This window comes from Crocodylus porosus, unplaced genomic scaffold (assembly GCF_001723895.1).
Source record: "Crocodylus porosus isolate Cpor-Errol unplaced genomic scaffold, CroPor_comp1, whole genome shotgun sequence".
Taxonomy (NCBI): Eukaryota; Metazoa; Chordata; order Crocodylia; family Crocodylidae; genus Crocodylus; species Crocodylus porosus.
The window spans coordinates 117964475-117980140 of record NW_017728943.1 but is presented as its reverse complement, the minus strand read 5'-3'; positions in this window follow the sequence as shown (position 1 = coordinate 117980140).

The window sequence follows — 15666 nt, the reverse complement described above, 5'->3', positions numbered from 1 at the left end:
ACAAGATATTAAGCAGAATTCACAGATTCATTGGAACCTGACATGGCTACACCATGAACGCTGCTGCTATGGCTTCAAACTTGTGACCTCTAGGCTGTCAACACTTGTGTCATTCCTGGCCCCAGTAGGTTAATGTATATTTAGTTTTTTGAAATGCATCACTGGCACAGTAATGTAAAATACCAAAATGTGATTTAGACAATGCATTATGTTCATATCCAAAATGGCCAGCCAGAGCCATCCACATGCCAAACAGTTGTCCTTAAAACATATAAGAACATGAATTTGATGCTTATGATGTCATGATGATGACTATGGAGACTGAAGTCCCCTCTCCACAAAAGATGGACAGCTTGGAGAACAGCAATTAAAGTTCTTTTTTTGACATTCTCCCAGTATATCTCACATCACTACCTGATGGGACCATATCCCCTTTCCCAGCCAACTTTTGACCTTTCTGCTAAGACAGGCAACAGTGCAGCTGGTTAACATCAGTTAAGTGTTTGTGACCACCTGTCAGCTCATACCTGCTCAGAGAATAATTCCTTACTTCATCCTTACCTCCTGTGAAAAGACTATAAAACAGGAATTAACACTTGCCCAATAAGTCCGAAAGATGAACACAATGGAAAGCACAAATAATTCACTATCATATGGGTCTCAGGATAATTCATACAGTGAATTGGGAAGCAGTTGTAAGCTCTTTGAGGCATCTATATGTGCAGTTAGCACGTAGCAATAGCTTGGGCCTGCTCCGCCTAGGCTCAATGTGCTGCAGAGGGGCTGCCTGGGACATGAAGGTGCTACAGTGCAGGGCTAGCCAGCAGGCAGCCCTGCACTATAGCACCCTCATAGCACAGTCAGTCCCAGTCTCCCCCAGTCAGCATCTACACATTCTTTGTAGTGGATTAAATAACTTTGCCATAGGATAATACTTGTGTTAGGCAGTACTATCCTGTGGCGTAGTTAATCAGTTTATCCTAGCCTAATAGCACTACACGTGTAGATGCTGATGCTTTACTGTGGAACTAGTCAGCTCTGCAGTAAAATGCATGTGTAGATGCACCCTTTTAGTCCTATTTTCAAAGGACAAATATCACAAAAAAAGAAACAAGAAAACCCTTATCGTCATAATAACTGCTAATTCATACCCTGATTAGTGTTTTCAAGCTAATGGCTAAAAATCAAATGGGCATAAAAACATTAACCCTTCTACCTTTATATGGAAATAAAACATGGGGAATATATGTTATTGTTGCCCACACTAGAGTAGTTCTATATATAGAGGCTTTGAGTTAATGTACTAGTTTTTATAAGCATTACTTTTGCTTTAATAATAGGTATACATTAGAATACAATAGGCATTGTCTGAAACTTTTAAAGCAATATACAGTTTTATTAAAAATTCTGTAAAGGGGATTGTTTGTAGTAAATATCTGTTGGTTTAATGTACTGTAAACTATATGATACTATATCACATTCACTCTTTGTTTTTGGTGTAAGTTATAAATAACATTATTCTGAATTATTCAAAAGTCCTTTTTCCACTTGTTTTAAAATACACATATTGCAAATATATTAGAATTCCTGCTTAACTCTTGAAGAACAAGAACCAATGCTATGGCCATATCCCCACATACAGAGGCATGTGTTTGCTGTGGCAAAAATAGCAGCGGCACAAATTTGTGCTACTGCTTTTTGCTACAGCAAAAACGTGCCTGCGTGTGGGTTTGGTGTGGGGCAAAATGCCCCTCTTTGGGGAAACAGCATTTTGCCACTCCCCTTGGCCCCCAGAGTGTTGGAGGAGGGCAGGGGACAACTAGAGTAGGGGAGATGCTCTGGCTGAAAGCCAAATCATCTCTCTGGAGGACCCAGCCTCCTTGTCTGCCTGCCCTGGTATCAAATTGTCAGTGAGACAAAAGGTTGCTTATGCACTGTGCGCAGTTTGCGGTGCCTCAGACAGCTTTGAGGTGCCACAAACCACATGTATAGGCTCATCTGGATAAGCCCTATGGTTTCCTGATTTGACTCCAAGAAAATGCAAATTCTATGAATCCAGGATAAAAAGAAATCAATAAATACACTTATGGAGAAAAAAATGGATTGAAAAAAATGTATTAACGTAAGTGTACCTACTTATTTTTTTTACCACTGTAGAGGTTATACTGGAGCAAATTTGCTGTTAGTATAAACTGTTATCACATAAATCTTGAGGATTAGTAGTACTGAAATACCAGTGCATTTTCCACCTAAAATGTCTGCGGAGATAGTTGTGCTTGGCACTGTACACACTTCACTTTCAATGACACAAAAGCCTATGGAATGGCAGCTTTTTGTCTGTTTATTTGTTTACAAATTGAAGCTGAATTTTCACAGACCTGGCCAATTTCTATTGGATTTGAGCAATATGTCTAAAAGCCAGGAGGATCCGGGGTAGTCTGGTCTGAACCGATGACTCACCATGAGATCCCTTAGGCAAGTTACTTGTGCCTCAGTTAACCCAGCTGGAAAATTGAACAGAAAGCTTTAAATAAAGAAAGAGCAAGAGAGGGCGAGTGAGGAACCTTGATGAAAATGAAATGCTGCATGTGAACTGAGTATTCCTCCTTCATGAATAAATTATAAATATGAATCAGTGATATTAGAAGACTCCCCTTCTCTCCAAATACATTCAAGTCATTTCATTTAGAAATGGGTCTTAATGGGTATGTGCCATAACTTGTTTTTCCTGTTAAGCCTGAAGAATGGATTTGGCACAAGAACGGTGTGTCTATATATGGGAAGTAGAAAGAAACACTATGCTACTTAATTTTCTTGGGTGCTGTAATGGTCCTTCAGATCACAGAACCATACAGAAGTCAGGATGTACATGACATGTAATACTTACTTTTACAGTCAGTTAAAACTATGCACTATAAAAAAAGCACCACACAATGCGATATACTTTCACAGACAAGACTAACTGCTATTATAAAGTGATGGATATAAATAAAATGAAGTATCTGTCTGTCTGTCCGCTTATAACTTGAGAATGGCTGGTCCTATCTACTCTAAACCTTCCAGAATCACTAAATACCATCTGAAGAAAATTATAGGTGGATTATTTTTCACTTGACCCATTTTGGGGGTTCCATTGACTAGGATTACTTCACTTCTCAGATAATAAAATGTTACCACTCCATTTTGGATGAAGTGAATTCAGTTCAATTGTCATTATTATATTGACATTTTCTTTTTTTTCCAACTCAATTGTCATTATTGTATTGATGCTTTCCTTCTTTTTTGCTCCATGTTAAGTATTAAATGTAAAGTATGTTGTACTATGTTCTTTAAAAATAAACAAACTGCAATTACAAAAAGAACAACCTGGTCTAAGAACAGGTACTACAGCTAGCGTGTGTGTGTGTGTGTGTATCTGAGACCACCTTAGTACTTTTAAAGACTTATTAAAAATACTATTATCCATACCATCACATTGTGTGTGTGTGTGTGTGTGTGTGTGTGTGTGTGTGTGTACACACACACACGAACACATATATATAGACATCCATCCATCCATACATACATATACATAATATATAATGGGTATATATGTATGTGCGTGTGTATATAGATAAATGTACACACACACATATAGGTACAATATGGGCCAAATATTTTATTAAAGTTTGATGCTGAAAGTACATGATCAAAATGGGCACCTACAGACTCACCCCAGCACTTCAGCATGCCAATTTACCAACAGCGGATGGAATATTCCCTGCACAGAAGCCGAGAGTGGGCATATCTTCCAGCTGAGCCCTGTTTTTAGGGTTTAAGTAACATATAATCCCTTGTGCTAGTTCTTCTGCACGAAGTGAATTTTGCCATTGGTGCACAAATAATATGAAGAAATATGTTTGCTTTGTATAGTGCAGGGGTTTCTCTGTCCCAGTGAGATCACACAAGGAACAACAGAGCAACAACTGTGTTATAAAAGCAAACTACATAACTGAATGCTTTACAAGTAGAACATCTGGTAGCAACAGGAGTCATAATATGGAATAGCCCCACCTACTGATAGCTGGCTATGCATACATTTGAACATATCATTCAGCATGTAACAGTTTGTATATGCAGTTATGATAATGTTGGAGTGATATTGTAGCTACGGTGGCCCAGGAATTATGCAAGAGGCAAGGACTGTTGTGGGGTGATATCTTCTATTAGACCAAATGCATAGTTGGAATGAAGTCAGACAAGCTTTCACATGCAGGACCATTCTTCTTCAGCTCTGTTTTTTTCCCTCATACCTGAAGTAGAATACCCTGTATTAGAAAGCTTGTTTAACTTTACCTCATCTATGCAGTTCATCCAAGAAATGATACCACTCCCCAGCCCTTGCCTCTCACAAATAGGAAGTTAAGTAGTTTTGTCTGTAAGTAAGTGAAACCCAGGCATCTTTCTTCAAAAAATATCTTGCTGAATGTGCAGCAGTGTGGTTGCATGCATGTTGAAATGTAGAAAAAGAAAAGTGGGTTTTGGGGTCTTTTTTACACTGTATGAATAATAGTATTTTAATGAGTCTCCAAAAGTACTGAGCTGGTCTCAAATAAAAATGTCCCAAAACATGCATTTGTCTGAGGGATAAGAAATGTTTCATAAGAATCATCAGCATATTTTTATTCCATGTCTAGGAAAGCTTTCTATCATCCTTCTAATCCATTTTGGTAGTAATGTGGCTCTGATTCCCACATCTGAGCTCTCTGAAATGTTACCCTATGAATAAGGAAAGTACTATAAACCCCATTTTAGAGGTGTGACCTCATGCACAGAGACCAAAAGATTTGCCTAAAGACACCCAAGAAGTCCATAAAGGAGGCAAGAATTTGATCCATCTTTTACAGATTGATATTCTAATTTCTTAAACATACTTCTTTCTTTCCTGTGGAAATTCCTTTCCCTTTAAAAGTTCATTCCATCACAGGGTACCCTAAACTAGGGGTGCTCAATCCCTGTCCCACAGAATCATACCATCCAGCCTGCAGGAGTATCCCCAGGTCTGAAAATCTGGCAAGGGAGCTGTGGCACCAACTGATTGTGAATGTGGTGAAGGGCCCCATCTGGGCACACAGGGGCTGGCTGGAGGTGCTATGGGGCCTGATCCTGCAGGGCAGGGCTTAGCAGAGGCAGCAAGAGGGTCAGAGAGGCAGCATGGTTCCTGATCCAGCCGTTCAGGCCAGATGCTGATGCTTGTTGCCTGATCTGGTCCACAACACCAAATGGTTGAGCACTACTGCACTGAACAGTGAATATGTGTTCCTCATTCTTACATGCTCAGTTTTGGGCTTTGTAATCTGCCTTGCTCCAGAGCACTGTGCCAGACAAATTTGCTTCTTCACCACTTTGTACCTTGTACAGTCATTTATTTTAAACATAGGCAACGTGAATTAACAAAACCCACCATCAATAAGAATGGCAGTAATCACATTCACTTTGTACAATGTGGCATACCTACACGTGAAATTTATTACAGGCAATACAGTTTGGTGCCTGGGACTGCAGCACATTAACCTGGGTTGGAGCAGCCCAAGTTGGCAGGGGTTTGGGGGATCAGCCTTCCAGCCCGGGGCTGCTCCAACCTGGCTCAGTGTGCTGCAGAGGGGCTGGCTGGGATGCTACAGTGCATGGCTAGCTGGCAGGCAGCCCTGCACTATAGAACCCTCGTGCCCCAGCCGGCTTCATCAATGCCTACATGTGCATTGCTGTGGAATAAAAAACTGCCACAGAATTATACTTCTATTTACAAATACTCACATGTGGCAGAGTTTATTAATTTATTCCATCCTAAAAACCCTGCAGACACTGAGAACTAGACACTGAGATGTTTACTGTGGTGCTAACTAATAAATTCCACAGTAAATGTCTCATGTACACACACCTAAGGCCTTGTCTACATTCAGCTATGTCTGCTATCCTAAATATTGGTGGCATACAGCAGCTGTCATAGGGAAGCCATCAAGAGACATATATCCACTTTGCTTCTACCAACCTAAGTGGTACTTCTTCATCAACTGTGTTGGCAGGGGATGAAGTGCACCCTGTTTAAATGCTTAAGCACAGTTGTTAAAGTGAGTGTGATAGGCCCCAAGAATGAGTGCATCTTCATACACCTTCTATTGGCAGCTATGTAGCAGCAGAAGTCTTGTGTCAGTAGGAGACTTGGAATTACTGTCCTGACAGAAGGAGCTGGTTTTGTCATTTCTGGGGAGCTGACAGCATTGATGCTCTCAGAGTTCTGCAAGCGAGACCTGATTCTGGCAACAAGGCTATGTATGGTAGAACAGGGCTAAAGGGTTTTGCAAGATGTAGGACAGTGGAGAATCAGACCCAGTAGATTTTAAACTGATTTCCCTGTTAGGGTCAATGGTAAGTATACAATATTATGGCAAGTATAAGGAAAAGAAAGACCTATGGTTTCTGGTACCAGTTCTGACCTCTGATATATGTATTCAGCTCCTACAGATTCTTATCCTGGAGGCTGCATGGCCCAGAGATCTTGTTTTTGATCTATGGATAAAAACAGTGGTGCTCAATGTTTTAGACCTGTGGGCTGGATGAATGGTGTAGGGTGGTCAGCAGGCCAGACCCCTGATGGGGTTGTTGCCCATATTGGTCCCTGTGATGACCCAGCCCTGCATATCTGACCTAGCACTCGGAGTCAACCTGGCTGCCAGGCATCCCACATGCCCAGAAATTTGGCAGAAGGGGAATGGCAGTTAATGTTGCCACCACTCCCCTGCCACCAATATTTTGGACCCACCAGAAGGCTGGTGAGCCAGATGAGCTAAGATCTGTGGGCCAGATCTGACATGAGGGCTGGGAGCTGAGCACCCCTTGACCAAACCCATTGAAGTTCTTGGGCATGATACTCACTTCTTGTTTGGACTAAATAAGGGAGCAGTTAAATGCCCTTTCGCTTAGTGATACCTGAAACAATACAAACCACTGCCCAAATCACGAGCATGGCACTATTGGTCTGAAGCTGAGTCTTGCCATCTGAGGGGTACATGCAAATATGAGGTGGGCACAAATATTGTTTAATGAAACTGGATGTGTCTGTGACTCAGAGGCAGATAGGATAACACCAAGATGACACCAATCTGGGGGGAGTAGTAGATATGATGGAGGTTGGGGCTAGCATTCAGAGAGGCCTAGACAAATTGGAGGATTAGACAAAAATAAATTTAATGAGACTCAATTAGGACAAGTGCAAAGTCCTGCATTTAGAAAGGAACAATCCTATGCACTGCTACAGGCTGGGGACCAACTGGCTAAGCAGCAACTCTGCAGAAAAGGACCTGAGGGTTACAGCAGACAATAAACTGAAAATAAGCCAACAGTGTGCCCCTGATATGAAGAAGGAGAAGGCTAACAGCATACTGGGTGTTGCAGGCAGATTAAGGAAAGTGATTCTTCCCCTCCATTCATCACTGGTGAGGCCACATTTGGAGTAGTGTCCAGTTTTGGGCCCCCTCACCATAGGAAGGATGTAGACGAATTGGAGAAAATCCAGCAGAGAGCAATGAAAATGGTTAGGGGGTTAGGGGACATGACTTCTGAGGTGCGGCTGAGGGAACAGAGCTTATTTAGTCTGGAAAAGAGAAAACTGACAGGGGATTTAATAGCAGCCTTTAACTACCTGAAGGGGGGTTCAAAAGAGGATGGAGCTAGACTGTTCTCAGTGGTGACAGATGGCAGAACAAGGAGCAAAATGTTCTCAAGCTGCAGTCAGGGAAGTTTAGGTTAGAGATTAGGAAGAATGTTCTCACTAGGAGGGTAGTAAAACACTGGGACAGGTTACCCAGAGAGGTGTTGGGCTCTCGGTGCTTGGAGGCTTTTAAGACCTGGCTAGACAAAGCCTTGTCTGGGTTGATCTAGATTCATATGTAACCTGGGTACACCCAAGGGTGTGCCCTATTCTCAACTGAATGGGAAAGGTAGGCAGGAGGGGCTGCTGTGAGAGGGATGGCAGAATTTTGAGCAGATTCCTCTTTCCTCTATAGAGTTAGCCCAAGCCCAAAGTTCTTAACTACATACAATGTATTAAGTTATACTATACCTAAAACTAAATATCATATACATATATTTACACGGTGAACACTAACCAAGAACCAAGGTCAAACCCTAAATAACACTATTTACAACATCACAATACAACATTTCAATTACAAAATATAAGGTGCAAACACAAACAATCTTATTAACACCTATTCCTTGATATAGTCCCTGACCCATGACAAGAGATAGCCCTCCTTCCAATGGGCCCCTTGGGGGGTGTCTAGGAAGCACTAGGGGCCCCTCCCCTTATGGCCTTGACTAGGTAGTGGGCTGCTAACCGAGCCCTTTCTCTGGGTTAGCCCACCCCAAATGTCTTTCTCCTGTGGGACCCAAGGGCCCAATGACTCACAGTCCCTCAGGTGGCAGTGGTCAGGACACAGCTTGATGGGGTCTCCTCTGCTGGAGTGCCTCTCCAGGCCTCTCCCATGGTGCTGGGTCCCTCCCCACCCTGTGCCCTGCTCTGGACACCAAGGGCTCAGCTCCTCTCAGCTGCCACACCACTGCTGCTGGCTTCTGAGTGCTGGGCCTCACGCTGCAGCAATGCTATTTCCTCATACCCTGGCTCAGCACTGAGGGCTCTCTTAGCCCAGGCCAGGCCCTTCAGGCTCCAGCCAGCTGTCCTCACACCAGGTAGCTAACCCAAACAGCCTCCATTGCTCCCTTGCTACCAAGGCTCAGGCCTGTGTGCTGCCCTGCACACTGTGGGACCCGGCTGCTTGCTGGGAGATGCGGCCTGAGCCACCTCACTGCAGCCCCCAAGGCCTGGCCAGGGTTGCAGGCTCAAGCTGCTGCTTGCTGCTTTCAAAGCCTGGGCTCTGTGCAACAAACTGTGCACCATGATGGGGCTGAGCAGTTTCACACTGCTCCCAGGGCTGGGTCTCCGCGCACCGTTCCTGTGTGCCATCAACAGCTTGAGCAGTCTCACACCACTTCCAAGGCTCCTCCTCCAGTGGCAGCTTCAGGAGACTTGGGCCTATTGCTCACTGGGGGAGAGCTCCCCAGCTTTTCTTGGCTCTACTCTTCTTGCGTTCCTTACTGCATCTTCCCCTCATGCTGGGCACGCAGCTCCTTTTATACGCTTCAGGGTTCCGCCCCTGCAGTCTTCCAGACCTGACAGTTTACCCTCTTCAATCAGGTCCAGGGCAGCTCTTCTCCCCCTCCACTCAGGAAAGGGGCATGGCTTTATTTCTCCTGCTGCCTCCTGTTTGGTGGATGGGCTCCACCAATCAAAACAGCAGGATCTCAAGCCTGGAACTCAATGCAAGCTCTGAAAGCTGAGCCTTCAGATTCATACATGCTAGGGTCAGAAGGGACCTCAACAGATCATCAAGTCCGATCCCCTGCATAGGCAGGAAAGAGTGCTGGGGTCAGATGACCCCAGCCAGATGTCTCTACAGCCTTCTCTTAAAGACCCCCAAGGTAGGGGAGAGCACCACCTCCCTTAGAAGCCCATTCCAAATTTTGGCCATTTTTACCATGAAGAAGTTTTTCCTGATATCTAGTCTAAATCTGTTCTCTGTCAATTTGTGACCACTGTTTATCACCCCAAGAGGTGCCCTGATGAACAGAGCATCTCCAATCCCTTGCTGTATCCCCTTAATTAATTTGTAGGCGGCCACAAGATCACTGCTGAGCCTTCTCTTGCAGAGGCTGAAGAGGTCCAGGTCCCTCAGTCTCTCCTCATAGGGCTTGTCCTGTAAGCCCCTAGCCATATGAGTGGCCCTCCTCTGGACCCTCTTGAGTCTATCAACATCCTTCTTGAAGTACGGTGCCCAAAACTGGACACAGTACTTCAACTGCAGTCTGCCTGATGCCACACAGAGGGGAAGTATCACCTCTTTGGATCTATTTATCATGCATTAGCTGATGCGTGATAAAGTGCAGTTAGCTTTGCTGATGATTTAATCACACTGATGACTCATGTTCATCTTGGAGTCCACTAGTTGAGCAAGTGGCTGGACTAGATGACCTCCTAATTTTCTCTGATTCTCTGATTCTATAAGCAAGAAGAGAACTAAACTTGAAGTAGGAGGCCAGTCACATGGCCCTGAGGGAAAAAAAATCAAGAGATATAGCTTACTGAGCAGCATTATAGTTGGCAAGCAAATAAACTGCTCACTGTTTGATTCCTGCTGTATTCAGAGAAGCAGGTATGCACCAAAGATTGGACTGCACCAAAAACCCCCCCACCTTTTATCAATGTCCCCTCCTTATGTAAACAAGACCCTGAATATTGTCTAACAGATCAAGCTAAAATGAAAAAAAAAGATTTGTTGAGGTTATCTAAGGTCAGAGTTAGGCCCAGATACTTTCTTTAATATATAGGTGTGGCCTTACGAGAGACACAGAAAAAAACATTCTGTACATATGTTCTACACAGAAAATATCCTCTCTTGCTTCAGAATAACTAAAAATTTTCTGAACTTTTGCAAGAGGGAGCATATGGCATTGTGCAGCTGCAGGCTTCTTCGTATAAATTCTTGGATTTCCAGTGTAATCAGAACTAGCCATAATATTTGGAAAAAAAAATCAGTCCCTTTGCTTTAGTAAAGATATGTATGTTTTTACCACATTCTAGATATAAGAAGGTGTTTCAGAAATCAACAGGAAAATGGCTGGTCATGCTGTATGTCTGTAACAAAGTAGGAAGTGACAAAGTGGGAGCAGGGAACACCGATGGCAGCATTGTTTAATGCATCCATTGTTTATGGCTATGTAGAGAAGTGCTATGCTTGAGTAAATGATCATTGCACAAAAATAGTTGTCTTTCAAAATTGCTATTAATTTCTGAAATATCCTCGTATAACAAGCTATGTATCATTATAATCAGGGGTGGTGAAGAATAGAAAAATCTGGCAGGGAATAGCACATGCAAACAGATGGACAACTGTGAAATAGATGTTCACAGTGGTTCCTTCTGAACTGATGGGCCATATCCAGATGAGTGCGCACGTGCAGTTTGAGGCATCACAAACCTGTTTGTGATGCTGCAAACCTCACACGGCACATGTGCAACTGTGTACTGGGATGCCTTGGCATAAATTTTTTTTTTTTAAAAACCCACTGTAAAAAGTGGCATGGCACACATGGCAGCAGCACGCGCCACCAGAAACGGAGCCTGGCCATCCAAAGCCATGCTCTGGCTGCCAGCCAGGCTCCTTGCAGATGGATCAGCATCACTGCTCCCATTGGAGGACCCCAGGTAAGGTTGAGAGGTGCTAGCCCCAGCCTCCCCTACTCCATCCAGGAGAAATTGGTGCATGCCAGAGGGGTATGTGCTGCTGTTATTTGTGCCATGGCAAGCAATGCCTCTGCAGGTGGGGATAGTATCTGGATGGACCATATTATATTTTATTTTATTTTATTTTATTCTCATGCACTGGCAGCATTATGAAATAAAAAATTAGAAAAAAAAGACCTTTTGGGTGGGAGACACAACTAGTAGGAAAGGCATTTTTGAAGAACACTTAAAACAAACAGCGATTAGCCCTGAAAGGAGAAATAAAGGAGTGGGGAAGGAACAGTGACCTGTGAGAGAACCCCCCCCCCATGATATCAATAATATTATTAATGTTTGTATAATAGGAATACCTCTAGCAAACCGGGTTCAGAGCCTAATATGCTTCCTGTATGAATATATAATACCCCCGGGGGGTTCCAAAGAGGATGGAGCTAAGCTGTTCTCAGTGGTGGCAGATGACAGAGCAAGAAGCAATGGTCTCAAGTTGCAGCAAGGGAAGTTTAGGTTAGATATTAGGAAGTATGTTATCACTAGGAGTGTAATAAAACACTGGAACAGGTTACCCAGAGAGGTAGTGGAAGCTCCATCCTTGGAGGTTTTCAAAACCCAGATAGACATAGCCTTAGCTAGGATGATCTAGTTGGGGATGGTCCTGCTTTGAGCAGGATGTTGGACTAGATGACAGCTCGAGGTCCCTTCCAACTCCAACTTTTTATGATTCTATTATTCTATGATTCCTACCTCAGAGACCTAAAAGGATCAAGATAAAATTCTGGATTGGTTTTGTTTAAGAAAAAGGGAAAACAAAGAAAAAGGAAAAGGTAACCCTTATTTAAAAGTCCTGTAGACATTAAATAAAAGCTTAAGTGCTTTGCTAAACAGAGGTGGTATTCTATAGAATTTGATAGATGTATACAACTCTCAATTAAATATTAGAGCCTCATACAAATACCATTACCTTACACTTGTAAAGTATTGGGTCATTTCATTAAAGTGCCAAAATATGAATTTAAGAACCTAAATTCCAACATCTGTTTTTGAAAGGTTAGACCCAAATCTCCACAAGAGAGTGCAGCCTACTTTCACTTGGTAGTCTTACGGCCCCCTTAGCAAAGTAGTCAAGTTCCTCACAATCTTTAACTTATTTCTATAAATAAATATTTATCTTCCCAACATCGAAACTACTAATGCCAACATTTAAACAGGTGGAAAACTCAGGCATAGGCAGATGACGTAACCTGACCAATGGCATATCAGAAGTCTGTGACAAGGTAGGAACTTGCACACCATTTTATGCTCGACCTGCCATCCCATCCCTCTTCTCCATGTAGTACAGAGGTTCTGCATTCTGGGAAGTGGTAGCAGCAGCTAGGCTGGTGGTGGCAGCTCTGGTGGCCAGCCAGGCAGCAGTGGAGACTCCAGTCTTGTGCCTGCTTTAAAATGGGTCTGAGGGTTTGTGCCCTAATTGCCTACCTCTGTACTACTGACTTGATGCCTACATTCCCTTTTCCAAAACAACAGCTTTCTTTGCCAGCACCAGACATTTAGCACTGCACAGATGAACACACAGAAAACAAAATCATAGTATTGACATCAGGGTGGTTTTGCCTCAGATAGCCAAAGTTCTTTCATAAGGTCAGCTTACATTTAGTGTTTAGGGGTCCCTTTCCCTCCTGGTCTTAGAAAATCCTTGTCTGTCTTCTTACATAGCAGCACCTTTAGTCCCACAGATTCCTTTTGTCCCTACAACTCATACAGTTAAAGCTCTTTCATTGCAGCTCTGCACTAAAGTTAAAGGCCTTATGCATGGTTGACTAGTGTTAAGTCCCCATCATGCAAATCTGTCCTTTACTATAGCTTTCTTTTATTCAAAATGTCCTCCATGCCTGGTAGGGAACTCTAAAAAGTGCTTAGATACCACAGAGATATTTTGTAAATGTAAGGGAATCATAGAATCAGTGAGTCAGAAGGGACCTAGACAGATCATCTAGTCCGACCCCCTGCCATGGGCAGGAAGGAGCACTGCGGGTGGAAGGGTCATAAGACCACAGCCAGATGCCTATCCAGTCTCCTCTTGAAGATTTCCAGGGAAGGTGAGAGCACCACCTCTCTGGGAAGCCCATTCCAGACTCTGGCCACCCCTACCGTGAAGTAGTTCTTCCTAATATCTAACCTAAACCTCTCCTCCCTCAGCTTGTGGCCATTGTTCCTGGTGACTCCAAGGGGGGTCCTGGTGAACAGACTTTCCCTGAGTCCATGCTGTTGGCCCCTGATAAGGTTGTAGGCAGTCACAAGATCCCCCCTCAGTCTCCTCTCGCGAAGACTGAAGAGATTCAGGTCCCTCAGCCTCTCCTCATAGGGCTGGCCACGGAGGCCCTCAGCCATACAAGTGGCCTCCTCTGGACCCTCTCCAGGTTCTCCACGTCCTTCTTGAAGTGTGGTGCCCAGAACTGGACACAGTACTCCAGCTGCAGCCTGACCAGTGCCACATAGAGGGGGAGCAAGACCTCCCTGGACCTGTTAGTGATGCCCCTGTTGATGCATGACAGGGTGCAGTTGGCTCTGCCTATTGCTTCGTCGCATTGGTGACTCATATTCATCCTGGAGTCAATCCTAACTCCAGGATCCCTCTCTGCCTCTGTGCTGCAGAGAGGGTCAGCCCCTAACCTATAACCGTAATTCTGGTTCCCTCTCCCCAGGTGCAACACCCTGCACTTGTCCTTATTGAACCGCAAAAAGGGAAGTTACAAAGAGTTTAAGTTCAGATAGTTCATACTTCCAAACTCCAGAACACCATTCCTCATTTAGTACAGGAGAAGTTTCCCTTTTAAATAACAAACAGTTCCCCAAGGAAAGCTGGTTTAGCCAGACTTGTGTGCATTGCTTAGAAATCCAGGAGGAACCCCTATAAATATATTAGTGCATTAGGATATAATAATACATATTAATATGCATTATTCAATATATTAATAAATCAATAAAAATATTAATATATTCATTAATTTATATATTATAGTAGGTGTATATATTGTAGTATATATACATATATATATCAGCTTATGCTAACACACGCACACATATATATTTATAATATATGCTAATACATATCTACCTACAGTAAAAGCTGTGTTAACCGGCATTTTACTAACTGGAATACTCTATTAACTGGAATTTCCACTGTCCCCCAATACAAATCCTTACTTTAGCAACCAGAATCTTTGCCGAGTCTATCCAGCATGCGCATCATAGATTTCATAGATTTCGGAAGATCATCAAGTCCAGCCCCCCGCCCGAAGAGCAGGAAGTCAGCTGGGGTCATAGGATCCCAGCAAGATAAGCATCCAATTTACTTTTGAAGGTGTTCAGTGTAGGTGCTTGAACCACCTCTGATGGCAGGCTGTTCCAGACCTTGGGGGCTTGGACAGTAAAGAAATTCTTCCTTATGTCCAGCCTGAAACAGTCTTGCAGTAGAGTTTATAACCATTCGACCTCGTCATCCCTTGCGGTGTGCTCTGGGGAGACAACTAGTAAACTGAGCTTACCTGCAGAACCCGAGGAGGAGCATGCGACGCCACAGAGAGGACCTGTGTGGTGCGTCAGCCGCTTGTTTATACAGGTGTGTCCAGCCGGTGATGTCATGGAAGGACGCCAGCCGGAGAAGTTAAAAGCGGCAGCTGCGGCCGCGGAAGGGGTGGGTGGCCCCAGGGCAGAGCAACTAACAGCTGCGCTGGTGAGAGGGGCGGAGAACCCCAGGGAGGGCCAGCTACCGGCTCCACTGGGGAGAAAGGCGGTGGCGGCGGCCGACGGTGTGGCTCCAGAGGAACAGAGGTGGACAGCGTGGCTGGAGGCTGCTCCTGATAGAGGAGGAGCAGGAAGCAGGGACACGGAGGGCACGATGGAGCACAAGCCCGAAGACAGCGTGACCCGCAGGTGGCGTGCCAGGGTGCCGGTGCGTAGACTCAGCCACATAAAGGGGAAGAAGACTCAGGAGAGCCCAGAGGGGGTGTAGTCGGGGCGGGGATTGCCGCTGAGCCACAGTGCTGTAGAGTTGTAGTGGCACTAGGGAGACAAGGGGCCAAGGATGGCCCAGAAGGACCGGGGAGGTCCAGATAGGATGCTCAGCATGTAGAGGGGCTGAGTAGCAGGTCTTTGTGTTTGTTTGTTGTGTTTTGCTTTTGTGATGTTGGATGCCCCAGCTGGGATAGCTAAGGTAGCATCTTCATAGATAGAGGGTCGCTGGTGCTTTGGTGAGGCCAAACCTGTGCTGCGACCTCATACAGGGTCAAACAGGGAGAAGGCAAGGAGGACCATGGACTAAGCTGGTC